Raw genomic sequence first — 23327 nt, 5'->3', positions numbered from 1 at the left:
ATGTATATATTGTGTGTATACAACATGTTTGTGTGTATAGACGTGTGTATACACATGTGTGTGTATACACATGTGTGTGTATACACGTGTGTGTGTATACACATGTGTGTGTGTGTGTATACACATGTGTGTGTATACATGTGTGTGTATACATGTGTGTGTGTATACACATGTGTGTGTATACGTGTGTGTGTATACATGTGTGTGTGTATACATGTGTGTGTGTATACATGTGTGTGTGTATACATGTGTGTATGTGTGTATACATTATGTGTATGTATACCTGTGTGTGTATACGTGTGTGAGTGTATGTCTCCATGTGTGTGTGTACGTGTACATGTGTGTGAGTATACATGTACATGTGTGTGTGTGTGTGTGTGTCTACGTGTACATGTGTGTGTGTGCACGTGTACATGTGTGTGTGTGTGTCTACGTATACATGTGTGTGTGTGTGTGTGTGTGTTTACGTGTGTGTGTGTGTGTACGTTTGTGTGTGTGTGTATACGTGTGTGTGTGTGTGTCTACGTGTGTGTGTTTGTGTCTACGTGTGTGTGTTTGTGTCTACGTGTGTGTGTTTGTGTATACGTGTGTGTGTTTGTGTATACGTGTGTGTGTATACGTGTGTGTGTTTGTGTACATGTGTGTGTACGTGTGTGTGTGTATACGTGTGTATGTGTGTATACGTGTGTGTGTATACGTGTGTGTGTGTGTCTACGTGTGTGTGTGTGTGTGTCTACGTGTGTGTGTGTGTGTCTACGTGTGTGTGTGTGTGTCCCTGTGTGTGTGTTTGTGTCCCTGCGTGTCCTTTGGCCCGTCACTCCGCCTCAGGCCAATGAGAGGTGTGCGGGGGCGGGTCAAGGGACCAATGAGGGGGGAAGGGGGGGGGGAGGAGGTGGGAAAGGGGGGGGGAGGTGAGGAGGGGGGAAGGTGGTGAGGAGGGGGGAAGGGGGAGGGGAAGGGGGGGGAGGGGAAGGGGGGGGAAGGGGGGAGGGGGAGGGGAAGGGGGGGGAGGGGAAGGGGGGAGGGGAAGGGGGGGGGAGGGGGGGGGAAGGGGGGGGGAGGGGGGGGAAGGAAGGGAGGGGGAGGGGAGGGCGGGGGGGGGGAAGTGGGGTGGAGGTGGTGGGAAGGGGGGTTGGAGGGGGGAGGTGGTGGGAAGGGGGGGGAGGTGGTGGGGAGGAAGGGGAAGGGGGGGAGGAGGGGGGAAGGGGGGGGAGGAGGGAGAAGGGGGGGAGGAGGGGGGAAGGGGGGGGAGGAGGGGGGAAGGGGGGGGAGGAGGGGGGAAGGGGGGGAGGAGGGGGGAAGGGGGGGAGGAGGGGGGAAGGGGAGGGGGAAGGGGGGGAGGTGGTGAGGGGGAAGGGGGGAGGTGGTGAGGGGGAAGGGGGGGAGGTGGTGGGGAGGAGGGGGGAAGGGGGGGAGGTGGTGGGGAGGAGGGAGGAAGGGGGGGAGGTGGTGGGGAGGAGGGGGGAAGGGGGGGAGGTGGTGGGAAGGGGGGGTGTGGTGGGAAGGGGGGGGAGGTGGTGGGGAGGAGGGGGGAAGGGGGGGAGGTGGTGGGAAGGGGGGGGTGTGGTGGGAAGGGGGGGGAGGTGGTGGGAAGGGGGGGTAGGTGGGAAGGGGGGGAGGTGGTGGGAAGGGGGGTAGGTGGTGCGAAGGGGGGGAGGTGGAGGGGAGGTGAAGGGGGGGGGGTGGAGGAGAGGTGAAGGGGGGGTGGAGGAGAGGTGAAGGGGGGGTGGAGGGGAGGTGAAGGGGGTGGAGGGGAGGGTGGAGGGGAGGTGAAGGGGGGGGTGGAGGGGAGGTGAAGGGGGGGTGGAGGGGAGGTGAAGGGGGGGGGGGTGGAGGGGAGGTAAAGGGGGGGTGGAGGGGAGGTGAAGGGGGGGGGGTGGAGGGGAGGTGAAGGGGGGGGTGGAGGGGAGGTGAAGGGGGGGGAGGAGGAGAGGTGAAGGGGGGGTGGAGGGGGGTGAAGGGGCGGGTGGAGGGGAGGTGAAGGGGAGGTGAAGGGGGGTGGAGGGAGGTGAGGGGTGGGTGAGGGGAGGTGAAGGGGGGTGTGGGGAGGTGAAGGCCGCTCACTCACCCGTCCGGCCGCTCCCTCAGCCGTCCGGCCGCTCCCTCAGCCGTCCGGCCGCTCCCTCAGCCGTCCGGCCGCTCCCACGTGGATCTGAGGCGGGAGGCAGCTTGTTGTGGCCGCTCCCCCGCTGTGTCCCGGGCGCTCGCTCCTCCGCTGACTGTAGCGGCGCCGGGGGGGGAGAGGGTGGAGGGGAGGTGAAGGGGGATGAGGGGTGGTGAAGGGGGTGAGGGTTGGGTGAAGGGGGGTGAGGGGAGGTGAAGGCCGCTCACTCACCCGTCCGGAAGGTCCCACGTGGATCTGAGGCGGGAGGCAGCTTGTTGTGGGCGCTCCCCCGCTGTGTCCCGGGCGCTCGCTCCCCCGCTGACTGTAGCGGCGCCGGGGGGGCTGAAAGCGCGGGAAACACGGGGAGAGGAGGTGCGCGCGGGTGTGGAGGCTGATGTTCGGGGAGGAAGAGGCGGAGGCTCCGGGACCGGCGGGTATGTGAGCCCCACCCCCCGGGTTATACATGCTGCTAATGTACACCCCCCCCCCCTACTGTGTGTGTGTGTGTGTGTGTCCCTGTGTGTGTGTGTTCCTGTGTGTGTGTCCCCCTGTGTGTGTGTGTCCCTGTGTGTGTGTGTGTGTGTCCCTGTGTGTGTGTGTGTCCCTGTGTGTGTGTCCCTGTGTGTGTCCCTGTGTATGTCCCTGTGTGTGTGTGTCCCTGTGTGTGTGTGTCCCTGTGTGTGTGTGTCCCTGTGTGTGTGTGTCCCTGTATGTGTGTGTCCCTGTGTGTCCTTTGGCCCGTCACTCCGCCTCAGGCCAATGAGAGGTGTGCGGGGGCGGGCCAAGGGACCAATCAGATTTCCCCTAGGGACACCGGACATCCAGGCAGGCAGGCAGGCAGGCAGGCATACAGTGCTTTCACTAATATAGTATAAGATATATCCCAAAAATCTACTCACCGAAGAAAAAAATCTACTCGCCACCTAGCCCCGCCCCGTTTTTTTTTTTTAAATGAATAAATTCCTAGTAAGAACATTTGTTTTGACATTAGTTTATTTATTGTATTACATTATACTACAATTAGTCCTTGTTATGTGTGTGTATGTGTGTGTAAATGTCGGATTTAGAAAAAAAAAGCCAGATGTGAATGACTAGTTTCCTGAACCCCATAACTAGTGACTGGACGCCCCCGCGTCACAATATCTAAAGCAGCAATCCCGCCGGGGATCTTACCGGATTCGCAGTCCCTCAATGTCCAGGTACCCTCATTCCCGCAATGTTATACATTGGAGGGGAAGTGTTCCTTACCTGTCTTCTGGTTTAGGGGGGATTCCGATGTCTTCCGTGTGAAGCTCGAGAGTTAGATCTGGAAGAAAGCAGCATAGGTTATTTCGGTGTTGGTATAGGGCAGTTAAGATGTATAGGGTAAATAAGAGATCCAGAGTGTGAGACACAGAGACAGAGACACAGAGACAGAGACACAGAGACAGAGACACAGAGACAGAGACAGAGACAGACACAGAGAGAGACAGAGACAGACACAGAGAGGGACAGAGACAGACAGAGACAGAGACAGACACAGAGAGAGACAGACACAGAGAGAGACAGACACAGAGAGAGACAGACACAGAGAGAGACAGACACAGAGAGAGACAGACACAGAGAGAGACAGACACAGAGAGAGACAGACACAGACACAGAGAGAGACAGACACAGAGAGAGAAAGAGAGACAGAGACAGAGACAGACACAGAGAGAGACAGAGACAGACACAGAGAGAGACAGAGACAGACGCAGACAGACACAGAGAGAGACAGAGACAGACACAGAGAGAGAGAGACACAGAGAGAGAGAGAGACACAGAGAGAGAAAGACCTCCTGACGAAGCACGTAGTGCGAAACGCATAGAGGTCACGACAGGTCATCCTGCGCGTGTTTGCTGACGGGCAGAGACGGCGCCTGCAAGAAGCCCATGCGGTGACTCCATCTCTGCGGTGCCGTGATCCGGATCTTCATACGGTCACCGTGGACCCACATTTGGCTTCAGTGTAGGTATCCGTCTCCCCTTGCCAGCTTTAGACAGTCCTCGATAGGTTGTTTACTATACACCACTCAGGAATAACTGTTCTGTTTCAATTTGTTTATTTCTGTCTCATTTTTATTGTTCTTTTATCGTGTTATGCCATTCATGGATTTAGATTAACTATACTGTATGTATCCCATGGTTCATGTTTACTGTAAATGTACCTAGTTGTATAACCATTGTAACTGAGGTGGGGTTGGATCCCCTCAGTAATATTTTTATTAATAAATGACAATTTTTTAAATCCCTGGTGCGCATTGTGTGCACTTTTTCTTCTTGTTTTTCAGGGTGCCCCCCCCCCCCTTTTCAGGGGGGATCACCTTGATTTGGGAGCTGTTCAGGGAGACGCTCCACACACCTGCAGCAAGGGGATTTTCCTTTACCATACATCCGTAGCCCGAGCGCTGAATATCCTTTACTACCTACAGAGAGAGAAAGAGACACAGAGAGAGAAAGAGACACAGAGAGAGAAAGAGACACAGAGAGAGAAAGAGACACAGAGAGAGAAAGAGACACAGAGAGAGGGCGACAGAGAGAGGGCGACGGGGAAAGGGCGACGGGGAAAGGGCGACGGGGAAAGGGCGACGGGGAAAGGGCGACGGGGAAAGGGCGACGGGGAAAGGGCGACGGGGAAAGGGCGACGGGGAAAGGGCGACGGGGAAAGGGCGACGGGGAAAGGGCGACGGGGAAAGGGCGACAAGGAAAGCGCGAGGGCGACAGGGTGACACACACACACATATTCACTCAGACACACACTCACTCACTCACAGACACACACACACACACAGTGTCAGTCACACACACAGTCACTGTCTCACTCTGTAACACACGCACCCACTGTCATTCTCACACTGTCACACACACTCGCAAGGCAGGGGGGGGTCGCACATGGCAGCAGTGGGGTCCTCCGCACGGCAGCGGGCCCTCCGTATGGCAGGAGCGCCTCTGCAAGGCAGGCCCCCCCCCCTCCAGAGGCGGACACCGCCGCAGCACCCCCCCTCAAAGCGGATGCCGCCGCAGCACCGCATCAGCCCCCGAAGCGGACGCCGCACCCTCTCCAGAGGCGGACACCGCAGCTGCTGCAGCAGCCTACCTCCCGCCCCAGGCAACAAGCGGGGACCCCCCTCAGCCTACCTCCCACCCCGGGCAGCAAGCGGGGACCCCCCTCAGCCTACCTCCCACCCCGGGCAGCAAGCAGGGACCCCCCCAGCCTACCTCCCGCCCCGGGCAGCAAGTGGGGATCGGGGGCAGGGGGGGAGGAGATCAGGGGAAGGGGCTAACCCAGAGCTGCCAGCCGGCCCTCTTCCCCACGTCAACCCAATCAGGGAGGGGAATTATTTATTTATTTTTTTTTAAAATTGGCGCGAGCAGGGGAATTCATAGAGCCGCAGCACGGCTCGCAAGCGGCCTAAATCCACTCGCCATGGGCATGTGGTTATGCGTATTTGGCGATTATATATATATATATATATATATATATAAACCCCAGTGATGTGTCATATGTAGCAAAGGAAGTGACAGCATGCTTTGTGACCACCGTTAGTGACACAGAGGTGGGTCTTTCTGGAGGTTATATATTGCACAGAACTGCCTAAAGTTAGTCAGTCCAAGCTCAGTCTAAGTAAAGTGTCTGCAGCAGTTCAAGTCTGTCTGTCAGAGTGGCAAGTGAAAAGCTGGTTACACACTGTGTCCAGGGCTCTGGCACAGCTGGTGGTCTCCCTTAGGGGAGAGGAGGAAAACCAACTTAATTAGAAGACAGGAGAAATCTTCTGAATGGAGGGCCCCTACAAGATGTGCGGCTAAGTGTCGGTTGCTGTGATGGGCAGTCTAATAAAGATGCCCATGGAAATACCCTTCTTGTGTGAGCCTGGAGTTATTCCACAAGAAGATGCACCAAGGAGTTCCCCGTCAGAAACTCCTCCCTGCCGCTGTAGGGATATGGATGGGGTGGAGGCACTGTACCAAATGTGAGTAGGACTCAGCACACTACCTCAGATGCCTGTCATGGTGAATATCCCCAGTAACACCCAGCGGGAGACTCAGGAGTCCTGTTGCCAGCAGGTGCACCACAACACACATACATGTAACTGGGAGCAGATTACAACCACAGGGGCCAATATGAGATTGGGTGGGGGTCTGACCGTTACATTTTTGGAGGCGCTGCTGAGATACCTTATCAAAAAACAGATTACTTGGGTTCAACAAATACCTTCAACTTTGGAAAGGCAGATTTTAATAAACTGAGGTCTAATCTAGTAGTAATACAATGGGATGATGTTTTTGCAGGGGTAATAAGTATAAAAGAAATAAGTCAAAACCAATGTGGCTAAATAAACAGGTAGGGGAGGAAATGGACAAGAAGAGGAAGGCGTTTAGATTCTTTAAGTCAGAAGGGACGGACACATCGTATCAGAATTATAAGGAATGTAACAAAAATTGCAAAAGGACAATCAAATTAGCAAAAATGGATAATGAAAAAAGGATTGCAATAGAAAGTAAGGTCAACCCTAAAAAATTCTTTAAGTACCTTAACAAAAAAAGGAGAAAAGAAAATATAGGACCCTTTCAGTGTGAGATGGTTAGGCAGATTATTGGAGATAAGGAAAAAGCTGAGGTATTAAACAAATTCTTTGCCTCTGTGTTTACCAGGGAAGAATCAAGTTCAATAGTAGTGCCGCAGGAGGAAGCCACAACCTCCATATTAATGAACAATTGGTTAACTGAGGAAGACGTTGATAAGCGACTTGAAAAAATTAAAGTTAATAAGGCACCTGGCCCCGATGGCATACATCCAAGAGTTCTCAAGGAGTTAAGCTTAGTAATAGCAAAACCATTATATTTAATATTCAAGGACTCCATTTCCACAGGCTCAGTACCACAAGATTGGCGTAAAGCAGATGTGGTGCCTATATTTAAAAAGGGAGCTAGATCACAACTGGGAAATTACAGACCTGTAAGCCTGACTTCAATAGTAGGGAAACTACTTGAAGGTTTAATACGGGATAATATTCAGGAATACCTAATGGAAAATAAATTTATTAGTAATAGTCAGCATGGATTTATGAAGGATAGATCTTGCCAAACTAACCTTATTTGTTTCTTTGAGGAGGTAAGTAGGAATCTAGACCAGGGTAATGCAGTTGATGTGGTCTACTTAGATTTTGCAAAGGCTTTTGATACGGTTTCACACAAGAGGTTGGTGTACAAAATAAAGAAAGTTGGACTCAGTAATAATATATGCGCCTGGATTGAAAACTGGTTAAAGGACAGACAACAGAGGGTTGTCATAAATGGAACTTTTTCAGGTTGGGCTAAAGTCGTGAGTGGAGTACCTCAGGCATCGGTACTGGGACCCCTGCTTTTTAACTTGTTTATTAATGACCTTGAGGTTGGGATCGAGAGCAAAGTCTCCATCTTTGCTGATGATACTAAATTGTGTAAGGTAATAGAATCAGAGCAAGATGTAATTTCTCTTCAGAAGGACTTGGAGAGACTGGAAACGTGGGCAGGTAAATGGCAGATGAGGTTTAATACAGATAAATTTAAGGTTATGCATTTGGGATACAAGAATAAAAAGGCGACTTACAAATTAAATGGAGATATATTGGGGGAATCCTTGATGGAGAAGGATTTAGGAGTGCTTGTAGACAGCAGGCTTAGCAATAGTGCCCAATGTCATGCAGTAGCTGCAAAGGCAAACAAGATCTTATCTTGCATCAAACGGGCAATGGATGGAAGGGAAGTAAACATAATTATGCCCCTTTACAAAGCATTAGTAAGACCACTAAAATAAAATAAAGTGAATACCCTAACTCAAGCGCTAAACCTATTAATGTGTAAATTACACGTGAATAAACAAACCAATTGTGAAGACAAGAGGCCAAAGCTGCCGTAGGCTTCCCACAATGCAAATTACCTCAATTTGCATACAAAGCTGTAAAGGTGAAATTGGGATACCTGGCGCTTAAAGAGTCACTGTGTCCATAGGAAACAAAACAAGTCTTTGAAGAGTGTCTCAAAGTCCAAGACTTGAAGTGGGTGGCTGTAGTGTTTCTTTGCTGCTGCTATTCTTCAATACACCTGAAATTGATAAAAGGGTACACCATTGCGCAGTACTACTGATGTTTGATGTTAACCCCTTATTCCAACTTCCCCAGTGTGGACTGAATACACTTACAAGAGTGTCTCTTTCAGGGTACAGTGGAGACAATCTGTGCTTTATTCCCTTTATGTTCTTATGTACCTCGAATCCCCTGGGTACTTCCTTGATCTCTTGGGATTTCGTGATTCCCAGAATCACCCGAACTCCACGAACCCCCAGATGAGGAAAGTGAACAATGGCAAAAAAGGGGGGGTCACAAATTTATTAAAAATTGGCTTATACAAAGCCCTACAAAACCGGCTACTAAGCCTGCACTAAAAACAAGTGAATGGTTACTCACATGTACTCACATGAATACATGCGTTACAAAACAACACGAGGATGCCGTCCGCAGCTTGTATTGCACCTCCTGTGCTTGCTCCGGAAGAGAAGGGCTCTCTCACAGCTTGTCTTTTCCGGTTGGGTGTGCTTAGAGTCTCTTCCCCCACTCGGTTACGTTCCGGTTTGTAACCAGTGGTTCTGACAGACTCCTCACCTCTCAAGCCACAGAGATTGCACTGCTCTCACGGGATCCTAGCTCCTCCCACCCTAACGTGTTTCGTGACGTAGGCACGCCACTTTCTCACGTCACGAAACGCGTTAGTTCTTTTTTCTTTTTGGTGTATTGCCTGAGGGGATAGCCTGGTTAACATAAGTCAGGAATTCCTGAGAGGGTCTGCGCTAGAGGTAGCCAAGAGTAGGTAGACGCCCCAGTACTGCATGGAGAGGCCAGAGTACTCTAGCCAGTAACCAGATCACTTATCACAGAGCACAGACTGGAGGAAGGCAGATGCAGCATACAGAGAGAGAGTGAGCCTAGCTTGAGGTATTGCAACATGAGTCAGACATACGAGATACATGTAGAGAGGTGCACTGGCATTCTTTATTGCATCGAAATGGCAGCTGCCCAGCAGAGAGGAGCACCATGTGCGATAAAAATACACAAGTAAAGATGGCGACCGCAAGAGGTGAAGTTCCGCGCGGTGCGGAGAGTCCAAGATGGCGTCTCGCGTCTGATGGAGAGCGCGCACGTGGAGTGTTTACCACGGAGGTACCACATACTGAAGGGGCTTTTGCTAGTCTGCTATGGAGTGGCGCCAAGGCTGTGGCCGTGCCGTTTTTGTCCTGCCTATGATCCCGGGGTGCTACCCTGGAGGACAGTGTTGAGGACATTGCTATTATGTGTGGAAATGATGGAGTATCTATCTGATTGCCAGACGGTGATCATCAACCAAGTATCTACCTCAGATGCTCATGTGAATGGCCGTGTAATCCAAGATGGCGGTTCCCGCTTCCTTGGAAGACCGCGTGAAGAAAATTTTGCAAATCAAGTTGTTGCAAGGAGTTGGCCGGGAGAGGCGTGAAAAAGAGAACCCCACCCTGCTGGGGGAAGTGGCGTGAAAGCTGTGGCTGTGCCCTCCTGGACTGTGACAGGCTCAGAGCCAATTCTGGGTCATCAAGTGAACCTGTAGGACCCTCCCTTAATATCTACAAGGGGGATGGGTCCCTGTATCTGCCAATTAAGAACAGAGTTGGCTGAGGGAGGAGCTGGATGTGCGCGTCCTGCCCCTCAGTTGCGAGGAGCTGGTGAACAGGAAAGACTACAGTGCAGAGTATCTCCCTTAACCAGTGCGACTAAGAGTGCAATGGACATTGCAGTACACCCCTATCTATTGCCAGGAGGCTTCCTGGTAGTGAAGGCGGGTGACAAGGAGACGCTGCGGTGCCTGTGCGTTCAATGCAGGTTACCCGGCGGAGAAGCCAGCACCACTGCAAGATGCCCCACAGCGTGGCATACATTATCTGTGGGCTGTGGAGTCGTTTGTGACCGGGCACGCCACAGAGGCTGGAGGAGAGACAGCCAAGCTGACGGCTGGAGCCTCACCCAAAGTAAAGACGGAGAAAGTCGATCCCGGAGAATGGGAATCCCTGCTAATGATAGCACCGGAGAGAAAAGAAATTGGGGCTTGCAACCGCAGCGAGAACCCGGAGGCATCTGAGTCTGCATCGTCGGATGAAGAGCAAGCAAGCCCGACATCGGTGGTGATACGCCTACCGGCGGACCACTACAGCGGTGCTGAAAAAGAGCCAGCACTTACCGGTGATGTAGCCGAGCTGAGTCTGGAGAGTCCGCGGTCACCTGCGCTGGTGCAATCGGAGCGGATGAGTCCCACGGCCGTGGTGACTCCCAGTGCGGAAGGTGAGAGGACCCCATCGCAAGCTGACGGAGCGGTGAGACACCTTCTTACTCCCCACAGGCTCCGATGGAGGCGACGGAGAAGGAAGGCCCAGCCAAGGCCCAAGCGGAGCGAACCATCGCGTCCGGCACCGGATGTTGTACTGGAGGAGGAAGTTCCGGTGGGGGACCCAACTCAAGATGGCGGCGCCTCGTCCCGCGAGATTGATCACGTCACTTCCGGCGGACACAGCGGAACCGGCTGGTAGCAAGCCGCGACCGCCGTGCTGCACCAGGATGTCAGTAGAAGAGCAGAGTAAGAGTCGGCCGACCATGAGAAAGCCGGGGAATCAAGAGAAGGATGAGCCTGACCTGCAACACTCTGGCACCGGCCGCGGTATTGTCAAACTGCGGATCGTAGTACCGCATCGCCAGCCCACGTCCCTTTTTGCCCTGCCCCCGGCCTTTGCCCAAACCCCTGCCCCTGTCACCTCGTCATCCGGGTCACTTTCTAGCCAAGGATGGTCTGGGGAGTCACAGGATACATCTGAGGACATGACTGGGTCAACCATGGACTGGGGGGAATGTTTTACTTCCGATGAAGGATTGGGGAGGGAAATGATTTTGGGTGAAATGTTGTCCACAACAAGTGCCACTGATTATAATGCAAATGTGAGGGGTAGGCCTAAACGTATTGGGTCGGGTTCTAGGTCCACAGGGACATCAGGAGTTTCTTCTGGGGGAGAACCGGAGGAAGGAGAGATAGCTGTTTCAGTGAGGGAGCAGGCTGTAGAGAAGGAAACCAGGTGGTGGGCCCCTATGATTGAGGGGTATGAGGCTTGGTTGGATCGTACACGGTTCATACTGATTAGAGGAGATATAGTTGACCACTGGTGGGATGTGGGTGAGTACTCCGAGGAGGAACGCATTGAAGAGTTAAGCAAGCGATGGTATGACATTCAAAGGGGCTTCGTTACTCCTCGAGGATCCTCTATTTTATATGATGTACTGTAGTTGCCCCTGAAGAACCCTTGTCATGGGTACTGTCAGGCAAGACTGGCAATAAGAAGTTAATCCGCATCAGTAGGGCTGAGAGGGCCATAGTTGCCAGATACAAACGGTCTCATGGTCTGGAATATCCATATGTACCTGAATCTCTCATGCAGGAGATAGAGGATAACACTGATGCCTGGCTGATGGAGACTATTGAGGACTATATCATGTCTAATTCTAATCATGCAGCACATAAGACCGAGGAAAGGATCTGTTACCTCATGAGTGTATGGAGTGTTGGGCGCAACATTTACATCCATAAAATGGAGTACAGGCCAGAGAATGGGCAGTCCAGATCTTATAGTATTACCGTGCAGGATGCTAATGGGAGGGTGGTGCAGAAACCTGATCCCCTGATGAAAGCCGTTACCGGAAGAAATGCGTAGGGCACGTGGTTTTGCGGAACTACGGTGGTGGACTAAACTCATACACCTTCTGCCAGCAAGGGGAAGACATCCCCTGAGCTGCATGAATTAACCAAAATAACCTGCCAGGAACTACAGGCTGTTCATCTGAATTGCCGGAGGAACGATTCTTCGTGACACACCGGCAGCAGTGAGGTCTGACGTAACGAAGCAAGCGGTCAGCGAGCAGACACATGTTGGCGCATGGGTTTACCCATACAATGCTTTTATTGCATTGACAAATTGTGAGTGTGCATTTGTCTTGTCATTTTTTATTAACACTTTGTATTTGGATTTTACACATGGATCGGGCGATATGTGTATATATGTGTATGTGTATATGTGTATGTGTATATATGTGTATGTGTATATATGTGTATGTGTATATATGTGTATGTGTATATATGTGTATGTGTATATATGTGTATGTGTATATATGTATGTATGTGTATGTGTGTATGTATGTGTGTGTATGTATGTGTGTATGTGTGTGTATGTGTGTGTGCGTGTATGTGTGCGTGTATGTGTGTGTGTGTGTGCGTGTGTGTGTATATATGTCTGTGTATATGTGTGTATGTATGTGTCTGTGTGTGTGTGTATATATCTCTCTATCTCAAAGTTGCATATGTTAATTATTTATTCTCACATGACTTTTTTTAATTTTTAAAATATTATATATAATAAATTATTAACGTTCAAACAATCTTTACGCACACACACACACACACACACACACACACACACACACACACACACACACACACACACACACACACACAGCTACCCAGTGACACATACGCACAGGCACAGGGTCCCAGTGACACACATGCAGCATTCCGGTGACACACACGCACTCATTGATAGATTCCCAGTGACACACCAACACGCCCACACACACACAGTGAGCTTCCCTGTGACAAACACACACAGGGAGACAGCTACACACACACAGTAACAGCTTCCAAGCCTGTCGCTTACAGTACGGACCCGTACACACAAAAAGTGTGCGTCACATGTGCGCGCGCGCCAACTACTGTATATTATAGGCTAAAGCAGTAAAATTCACGGCATTATTGAAAACCCTGCTCTCTGATTGGTTAAAATTCCGGGCATTATCCACAGTAATGCCCTGAATTTCAGCAGCTTGCAATATGCAGTTTTCAATCTGTTTATTTCCAGCCAATCAGTTTTCAGAACAGCTGAGACATGGCAGGGGATTGGTCAAAAAGTATCAGCCACGGTTTGACTCCTCCCCCTCCCGAGCTGACAGATTTTCTCAGTAGATTCAGTTGAATTGAGGGGAGAGAGAGACTGCAAAGAAGTGTGTGGTGTATAGAGGTGCAGTGTTGTGTGTGTGTGTGTGTGTGTGTGTGTGTGTGTGTGTGTGTGTGTGTGTGTGTGTGTGTGTGTGTAGAGGTGCTGTGTTGTGCTGTTTTGTGTGTAGAGCTGGGGGGGGGGGAGAGTGCAAAGTTTAGTAAGTGGCTGCATTTTTTATTGTGGCTGCAGTGTGTGTGTGTGTGTGTGTGTGTGTGTGTGTTGTGCTGTTGTATGTGTAGCAGCAGTTTGTGTGAGTGTAGAGCTGGTGTGTGTGTGTGTGTGTGTATGAATATATAGAGCTGTGTGTGTGTGTGTGTGTGTCAGTAGCAGTGTTTATGGATGTAGCATGTGTGTGTAGCAGCAGAGTTGGTGTGTGTGTATAGAGCTGCTGTGTGTGTATAGAGCTGCTGTGTGTGTAGAGCTGCTGCTGTGTGTGTAGAGGTGCTGTGTAGTGAGTGTAGAGGAGGTGCTGTGTTGTGTGTCTAGAGCTCCAGTGTGTGTGTGTAGAGGCACTGTGGTGTGTGTGTGTGTGTGTGTGTGTGTGTGTGTGTGTGTGTGTGTGTGTGTGTGTGTGTGTGTGTGTGTGGCAGCAGTTTGTGTGTGAGCTGCTGTGTGTGTGTGTACACAGAGGGGGCGGCAGTGTGTGGATATAGATATCTGCAGTGTAAGAGTATATAGAGGTGGTTTCATGTATTTACCATTTTATTTTAATTAAAAAATCTATTTAACTATACAAAAGTGTCTCTTATTTATGAAATAAGCCTACATTTAGCCTATAATAGTAATAATCCCCTCAGAATAGGGCATTACTGGCCAATAATGCCCTGGCTGGGTTAAAGTCGCTCGGCTTCGCCTCGGGCCTTCAACTCTTCCAGCCAGGGCATTATTGGCCAGTAATGCCCTATTCTGAGGGGATTATTATTTAAATGTAGCCCTTTTTCTGAACACCTACCTAAGGGACTACTGGTCGCTGTCTAACACCTGTGGCTCCAGGAGATCTGAGCCTCCGCTAGCTGGGAGCCTGGGGTAATACTCACACATTACATAGCGCAGCGCCTCCACCTGCGATGGCTCCCACCAAAGGGGGAGTGGTTCCTCGCAGGACACTTAATAAACACATACACAGTATAGATAATAACTAACACTTTACTTGAGAACATAGAAAACATAACACGACATAACCTTAGGCTATAACTGTATCACCTTATACACAATATCTGGTGTCCCTCTCTAGAGGAGACACTGAGTTACCTGGCACATAACTCTTCCACCATCACCGGCGATCCCACCCAGTGTTCGGTAATACCCTCACCCAATGTCCCGCACTCCTGCAGAGATCGTGGGTGACTGCGCAGTCACAGTTAAGCTAAGTGCCCGGTGGTGCACTTATATATTTGATACCTGCCGAGCACTCCGATGCTCGGGTCAGCAGTCTTCGCAAAGGCTCAGTCGGCGATGACTCCTTCAACCGAACTCCTGCACGTACGGACCGCTAGGACGGTCCCACTCTGGAACACAGTCTCTGTGGACCCCAACGTGGGTCCAACCGCTTCACGGGAACAGCAACCGCCTCACGGAAACAGCAACCGCCTTACGGGAACAGCAACCGCCGCTGTGTCCCTATCTAAGGGGCACTAACGTGACAGGAACCCTTACCTAGGGCCTGTCCCTGTAGTACCGCAACCTGTAGTGGCTTGGGGAACTCCTATGGCCTGCAGGGGTAATGACCTGTCCCACTCCCCTAACTACCCAAGTCCCTAACTGTACTGACAACTAGCAGCACCTGCCGCAACAGCACACTGCACACGGAACCCGCAGCAATAACACACTGCACACACTCAGTCAGCCGGCAGCAACCCACGGCACACGCTACATACACTGTGTCTGCAATCACCCGGCACATGCAGCCACAACCTTCAGCAAACGCTGCACACACTGTGCTTACTTGTCAGCGCTCACGGCAACACCAGCCGGATCCACTGACAAGCCAGCACCCTCTGACACCTAAGGGGCAGCTCCCTATCTCTGGCCGTCCCTTATCAATTACCCCCTACCCTCTCAGGGATTTGGGGCCTACCTGGGACTTGGTGATCCTTACCTGGTGCAGGAGCCACTTGCTCCCTGCACCCTTCCTTCCCCTTCCTCTCCTCAGCCCCGACTGCCTTCCGAAGCCCGCGAAATGTATCTTATTCTCCTGGGCTGAGAATCCTCCAGCCCTATTGACTCCTATCAGGCACCTGGTGCCTGTCTCCCTATGCCTCCTGGGAGTTGTAGTCCCCAGGAGGCTGCTATACCATTGGGGCCGCGTGCGCCCTTCTCCCGCGCATGCGCGAACGCCTAATGGCCGCCGCAACCTTTTCCTCCCCGTCCCTGCCCTCGCGCGCCTTCTTAAGGGCTGCCGGGACGCTTTGCCTCTGTCTGCGCATGCGCGATCCCGCGCACGCTTGCGTAGTGTGTCATGGCGGCCCCCGCTAGCCGGGTGCGCCGCCGGAGCTCCAGGGATGCCGAGCGCTCCCTGCACTGGCCCCCACCCTCGCGAAGTGCCGGCGGGTCCGTCGTTGCCTCCGGCGGCAACCGCAACCACTCGGCACTCGCGGAGGGGGGTCAGTGAGTCAAAAATAACCTCGGGGCTACATTAACATAAAACAAGCCTTAGTTGTATTACAGCCTCAGGGGTTATGTCATATCCAAGCTACCTCCTTATCAACATTGGCCAAAAGGGAGGAACTGAAGCAGCTTCACTGAGATATATTAAGGACAAGGAGGAGTATACACATCTACATGCAGAAGAAACTATCTTTCCCTAGCACAGTGCCTGGGAAATGTTACCGTCTTGTTTCAAATCTACATAGTATGTGACACGTGATCCGGTTTGAAGTCTAAAAACTACAACTCCCATGATCCCCTTAGTGTGAGCATGCGCAGTAGGACACAGAGCTGTGACCTGGATGTAGTCAGTGTCTCCACTTCCGGGAAAGAGAAGATGAAGAAATAAAGTGGTGCAGGAAGCACACAGGAGCCTTTTCTGTAAGTAACTTACTTTGTATTCAAAGCATCAGAGCAGGTATATGCAAACACGTGGCGTTTCAGGACAGACACGTCCCCTCAGACCATACACCTTACTGCAATAAAATAACTTTATATACACAAAGCGCTTAGCCTAAAAATACCTGTTGGGCAGCGTACCTAGTGTACTCAAATCTATACCTAAAGGTGAAGGATGTGACTGACCCCAAATACAGAGACCCCACGTGTATACATAATAGGGTACTTTCCTGTGTCAGGCAAGTACCCATATTAAATCTACCACCCCCTCCACTCAAATCCCCCTTATGCCCTCCAACCAGTAAAATGCCCGCCCCCACCTCCACCTCCTCAAACCCTCCTAATACAGATAACTGCCCCTCCCTACCTCCTAATACACAGTGAGGACTGCCCCCTAACTCAGTAACTGCCCCTCCCCACCTCCTCCTAATACACAGTGGCGCAACAAACAACACCGAGGAACAGCACGTCATCATTTAGTCATATTTGGCTGAATACATTTGGAGGCAGCACGTGGGAGACGAGGACGTCTTTGAGTCACTGTTGAAAGCAATTAAAGGTTTTTGGCCTACAAAAATGCTTTGTTTTCAATAATTAATAAGGTGTCAGTGGTAATGAGCTCTATAGTCGTACACAAGCTTTTATAGAGCCTGGTTAGACAACCTATTTAACCCTTTCAGAGTTTTGGGTAATCCTTGTGGTTACAATATAAAATCCCAGCTGCCGGACACCACTCAGGAGGCTCAAGCCGTGGCGGCAATTTGTGTCGTGCGACACGTGCAGACACACTATGCGTATATATACCCCTAAGGTTTACAAAATCCACTTCATACCCATGACCTGTGTTTGCAGTCGGGCAGCCGCTGCAGCCTTAGTACTTCCTGGTTGACGTCTGATGTCATCGCAGCGTCATGTGACGCTGATGATGTCACGTCACCAAGCAACCTGGACAATCAATAACAAAATAATCAAACACGGATAGCTCAGCACACTTGCTGAACTGTGGAGAAGTCAAATTGTATAAGTTACACTTAAATAACAGTAAATTGAAGCAACATGTATGCACTGTATTAATGCCATAAAGGATATTTAATGACTATAAATTAGTCTGAAGAGCTGGGAGCTGCCGTGCTGATATTTTCTTTCTTAGATAATTTTTCTGCCAAAACGAAGGGGCTAAAGCTGTAAAGGAGCAAGTTAAAAGATGGTTCAATGTTATGAGCGTACAGTCAAAAGCAGCATTATTACACATTTATCTGGGCATAAGATAAGGCAAACTACAAACTATTAGGGATATATATAGATTACAAGACAACTCCTATTATAGATACTGCACCGACACACTTTATTCGAGCAAATACCCAGTATGTACCTGGCAGATACCTGGAATGCGCCGCTCCTCACCTCTGACAAGCCCCGTTGCGTTTGCCTTCCCAGCCTGGGTTCATGCCTGGCTGACGGGCGGCTGATCTGTTAAATGATAATGATTAGGATTTAATAGGCTGCAATGCTTCGCGTGTCTACCAGATGGCATAAATTCATGAATTGTAATGCAGTATATATATATATATATATATATACTGTGCAGTATTGCAGCCAGCGGGAATAAAATGCTTCAATCCCTGCTTGGAAAATACCTCAATGCACTCGGGCAGAAAACAGTCACAAACCTCAATACACCCGGGTATACCCGAATTCGTGGGACTAGCCGAGCTCGAATAAAGTGTGTCGCCAGTGTAGTGTAGACACAGAGGCTAGATCATAAGTGTTATCTAGTACAGTAGCTTATTACTAATAATTGAGTAGACTTAAGTGGGATAAACAGAATAGTAGAATCCATAGCAGTTCTGGTCCAGAGTGACAGAGGTTTAAACCTGTGTCTCAGGTATATCCACTCGCATATATCTGGATTAATAGTAGAGGCTGACCTTACCCCAGGAACAAGTTTAGTTCAAGTCACAATACTTACTCCGACAGGGAGATTCTGCTGCTGGAGATGCTCCATGTGAAAGGACCAGGGCTCGGGAGCGAGCACACGTCAGTGGAACGCATATGAATATAAATATGTTCCACTGACTGCATTACACAGGGATTTAGCGAACCCTCGAGTCGAATCTTCGCCGATTGATCACAGGAGAACGGATCAATCAGCAACTTAGCTAATCACTTGTCAGTGTTGGGATTGCATTAATGCACATATCGAAAGGAAACATATATTTTATTTATTTTTTAAAGGCAGTTTGAACTGCTGTTTTAAATCCAACCTAGCGGCGGGAAAACATGAAATCACTTGGAGTTCATGACTTCCTGGAAAAGGATGAAATCCCCATTTAACCCTTTGGGTGCCCTTTTGATGTAGCTGCTATGTAACCGCGTCTTGCCCCATGATGTAATAGCTACGTCATTGTAATCCTGCTGGTTTTCCTAGGGGAGGTGACATTCTGTGCTCCTGTGCAGGGCAGGACGGATCTATCACTACGTGGGATAGAAGGGAGGGGGTCTCCCTGTCTGTTCTGTCATCAATGAGGGAGCGATCACGTGACCCCTCCGTCACTCAAAGGGTTAAAATAACTGTTTTACTTATTTGTGTATTGTGAAAGAAATCCTGCTAAACGGGTTTTTTAACTTGACAATTCGCTACATTGAACCTATTAAATATGCCATTGTTGGGTCACGTTCTTCCTAGGAGGGACAGCCCCTTTAAATACCATTTTCCTACTCTGCTTCAGTTTAAATAATAACTAACAACAGATGAGAGGTGTAGACATTTTAGTGTCAGGACCTAGCAACTAGATGCTCATTTGTAAGTGCACTCCTAGGCAATTAAAACTTAGCGTTTAATTAGCAAACTTAAAATAGGTTCTTAACATGAAGTGAATATTAATTACAACATATAATGTACTAATGGCGGGAGAGAGTGGAGTAATGGTAGGAGGCCAAGGTATATAATGCAACAGTCTTTGCCTGAAATAGACCAGCAAAGATAAATACCAACAATGTAAGGCCTATGTATAATAACACTTGTCGCTGCTAGAGATACTTAAATACGCTTTGCCTCTGTAGGTGTGTTGTGTGTCATGTGATGCAGCATACCGATCAAACCAACCTGTATTGTTATGATGGCACAAAACAGATTCTAGCTGGTATATAGGTAGATGATCACTCGCCCCTGAAGAATCTCCGTCAAGGAGGGAAACGCGTAGGGCGTTGGCGTGGTGACGTCAGCGGGAGAGATCTGAGAAGAAGTGGTAGTATTGCAACACTGTATCCGCGGTCTCTGCTATTGTACTCATTTTAATGCGCTCGTATCCAGGGTTAACAGCGTCTCACCACTCGGTGCATTACGTGATGTCGCGCAGCCATGTTGACGGAATTTGGAGGGGAGGATACAGCCAAAGGCAAGATAAATATATAATAAAAAGATCTAAAACAAAATTATATCCGGGTTAGCCTTCAATAGAAGGTGGCAACCCTGGCTGCACTGTGTGTTTCTGTATATATGGGGGCTGCAGTGTGTTTTTGTGTGTATAGAGGTGGGTGCTGTGGTGTGTGTGTGTGTGTGTGTGTATATAGAGATGGGCCCTGCAGTGTGTTTCTGTATACAGTAGTGGGTGCTGTAGTGTGTGTTTGTGTGTATAGAGGTGGAGGCTGCAGTGTGTGTGTATAGAGGTGGGGGCTGCAGTGTGTGGATAGAGGTGGGGGCTGCAGTGTGTGGATAGAGGTGGGGGCTGCAGTGTGTGTTTGTGTGTATAGAGGTGGGGGCTGCAGTGTGTTTGTGGATAGAGGTGGGGGCTGCAGTGTGTTTGTGGATAGAGGTGGGGGCTGCAGTGTGTTTTTGTGTGTATAGAGGTGGTCCCTGCAGTGTTTTTGTGTACAGAAGTGGGTGCTGCAGTGTGTGTGTGTGTGTGTGTGTGTGTGTGTGTGTGTGTGTGTGTGTGTGTGTGTGTGTGTGTATATATATAGATAGATATAGAGGTGGGGGCTGCAGTGTGTGTTTGTGTGTATAGAGGTGGGGGCTTCAGTGTGTTTGTGTGTATAGAGGTGTGCCCTGCAGTGTGTTTTTGTACAGAAGTGGGTGTTTGTGTGTGTATAGAGGTGGGGGCTGCAGTGTTTGTGTGTATAGAGGTGGGGGATTTGCTTGGGCCCTTCAACTCTTACAGCCAGGGCATTATTGGCCAGGAATGCCCAGTTCGGAGGGGATTACTACTTCCAAATGTATTTATTTCCAGTTCTTAACATAACACAAACTCGTCTCCCCCTCTTCCCTCCCTTTCTCGCTCTCTGCTCCCTCACCCCCTGATTCTGTGTGTGTTTTCTAAAACAGTTGAAAAAAGAATGACGCACACAGACAGTGACGCGCGCACAGACAGTGACAGTGACAGGCACAGACAGTGACGCACAGACAGTGACGCGCGCACACACAGACAGTGACAGTGACGCACAGACAGTGACAGTGACGCACAGATAGTGACAGTGACGCACGCGCCCAGACAGTGACGCACGCGCCCAGACAGTGATGCATGCACACGCAGACAGTGACGCGCGCACACGCAGACAGTGACGCGCGCACACGCAGACAGTGACGCGCGCACACGCACAGGCAGACAGTGACGCGCGCACACGCACACGCAGACAGTGGCGCGCGCACACGCAGACAGTGACGAGCACACGCACAGGCAGACAGTGACGAGCACACGCACACGCAGACAGTGACGAGCACACGCACACGCAGACAGTGACGAGCACACGCACACGCAGACAGTGACGAGCACACGCACACGCAGACAGTGACGAGCACACGCACACGCAGACAGTGACGAGCACACGCACACGCAGACAGTGACGAGCACACGCACACGCAGACAGTGACGAGCACACGCACACGCAGACAGTGACGAGCACACGCACACGCAGACAGTGACGAGCACACGCACACGCAGACAGTGACGAGCACACGCACACGCAGACAGTGACGAGCACACGCACACGCAGACAGTGACGAGCACACACAGACAGTGACGAGCACATGCAGACAGTAACACGCACACACACACTGACACAGACACACAGACAGTGACGCACAAACACAGAGACGGTGACTCACACGCGCGCACACACAGACATTGACACACACAGACAGGGACATACGCACACACAGTGACACACACACGGTGACACAGACAGAGACACACACAGTGACAGTGACGCACACGCGCACACACAGACGGTGACGCACACACAGACGGTGACGCACACACATACAGTGACGCACGCACACACAGAGGGTGACGCGCACACACACACACATACACACAGTGACACAGAGACAAACACACACACACAGAGACACAGACAGTGACACACACGCGCACACACAGATAGTGACTCACACACAGAAAGTGATGCACAGACAGTGACGCACGCACACACACACACACAGACAGTGACACAGGCAGTGACACACATGCACAGACAGTGACACACACACACACGCACAGACAGTGACGCAGACACGCACAGACAGTGACGCACACACACGCACAGACAGTGATGCACACACACACAGTGACGCACACAGACACACAGACAGTGACGCGCACACACACACGCACAGTGACACACGCACACGAAGTGACACACAGACAGTGGCACACAGTAACACACACACACAGACAGTGACGCACACGCACAGGGACACACAAGCACAGGGACACAGAGACACACACACACAGACAGTGACACACTGTAAGAGATGTGTGCAGAGGTAAGCAATGGAGACCGTTTTTTAAGGTGAAATTAAAATAAGGCTTTATTGCGCCTGACCCTTTAATACAGCAAAACATATGAAATAGTGAGCCAAACAAAACCTGCTCCACTTTGGCATATATGTATCCTTATATTCCAGCCCTTTTTAACTGGGTGGCTACCCAAGCTATTCATCAGCCCAAGTCATATATATATATATATATATATATATATATATATATATATACATATATACATATATACAATGGTTGACAAATCACCAAAAAATCTACTCGCCACACAAAAAAATCTACTCGCCACCTAGTACCAAACGTGTGCTGCTTGGGCCAATATTTACTCGCCCGGGGGTTAAATCCAAGCAAATGTATAGGTTTGTCGAACACTGCATATATACATACATACATACATACATACATACATACATACATACATACATACATACATACATACAACAGTCATTGGAAAATAAAGTCTTATCTGTTTGCGGGGTTGCTGCCTTTTCTCCGGATAATCAGCATCCAGGTTTAGAAGTCTTATTTGTCAGCTCCAGACATCTGTGTTCCCTCGGTCAGTCTCACTTGTGAGACTCAGGAACCTCTGTTCTGTTTCCTAGTTCAGATCAGGAAGAATCTCCCTTTCTGTCTCAAAGGCAGGCCTTTCTATCAAACCTCTAATCAGCCAGGTGATTAACTGCTGGATCTAATTAACCAACACACTGCTGGATTAGCGGCATATTCTGAACAGGGATTAGTTCCCCTGTTACACACACACACACAGTGACACATACACACACACACAGACAGACAGTGACGCATACACACACACACAGACAGTGACGCGCACACACACACACAGACAGTGATGCCCACACACTCAGTGACGCACGCACGCACTCACAGAAAGGGACGCACACACAGACAGTGACGCACACACAGACAGTGATGCACACGCGCACACACAGACAGTGACGCACACACAGTGACACACATACACACAGTGACACACACACACAGACAGTGACACACACACAGACAGTGACACACAGACAAAGACAGTGACACACAGACAAAGACAGTGACACACAGAGAGTGACACACACACACACAGACAGTGTTGCACACACAGACAGTGAGTCGTACATGCAAACACAGACAGTGACACGCACACAAAGACAGTGACACGCACACAAACAGACAGTGACATACACAGACAGAGACAGACACACGCACACACAGAGAGAGACACACACACACACATAGACAGTGACACAGACACACACACAGACGGTGACACAGACAC

At 50.2% G+C, this 23327-nt stretch overlaps 1 protein-coding gene and 1 long non-coding RNA gene across 3 annotated transcripts in view; one reads left to right on the top strand and one right to left on the bottom strand.

Moving 5' to 3' along the window:
* The window catches only part of LOC142466739 (uncharacterized), a 32240-nt gene extending 16238 nt beyond the window's left edge, over positions 1-16002 (bottom strand). The window contains exon 1 of the long non-coding RNA XR_012788205.1: positions 14619-16002. This is a non-coding gene — a long non-coding RNA (uncharacterized LOC142466739). The remainder of the gene's footprint in view (positions 1-14618) is intronic.
* A 192-nt stretch (positions 16003-16194) lies between these two features.
* LOC142466726 (uncharacterized) overlaps positions 16195-23327 on the top strand; it is an 89829-nt gene continuing 82696 nt past the window's right edge. Inside the window, exon 1 of one of the 2 annotated variants that reach the window (XM_075572061.1) lies at positions 16195-16244. The gene's annotated coding sequence lies outside the window, so the exon portion shown is untranslated. The remainder of the gene's footprint in view (positions 16245-23327) is intronic. The other variant, XM_075572063.1, reaches the window with a different exon arrangement.

This window comes from Ascaphus truei, chromosome 15 (assembly GCF_040206685.1).
Source record: "Ascaphus truei isolate aAscTru1 chromosome 15, aAscTru1.hap1, whole genome shotgun sequence".
Lineage (NCBI taxonomy): Eukaryota > Metazoa > Chordata > Amphibia > Anura > Ascaphidae > Ascaphus > Ascaphus truei.
Note: the sequence above shows the minus strand (reverse complement) of the source record. Positions and strands in the feature narration are given on the sequence as shown.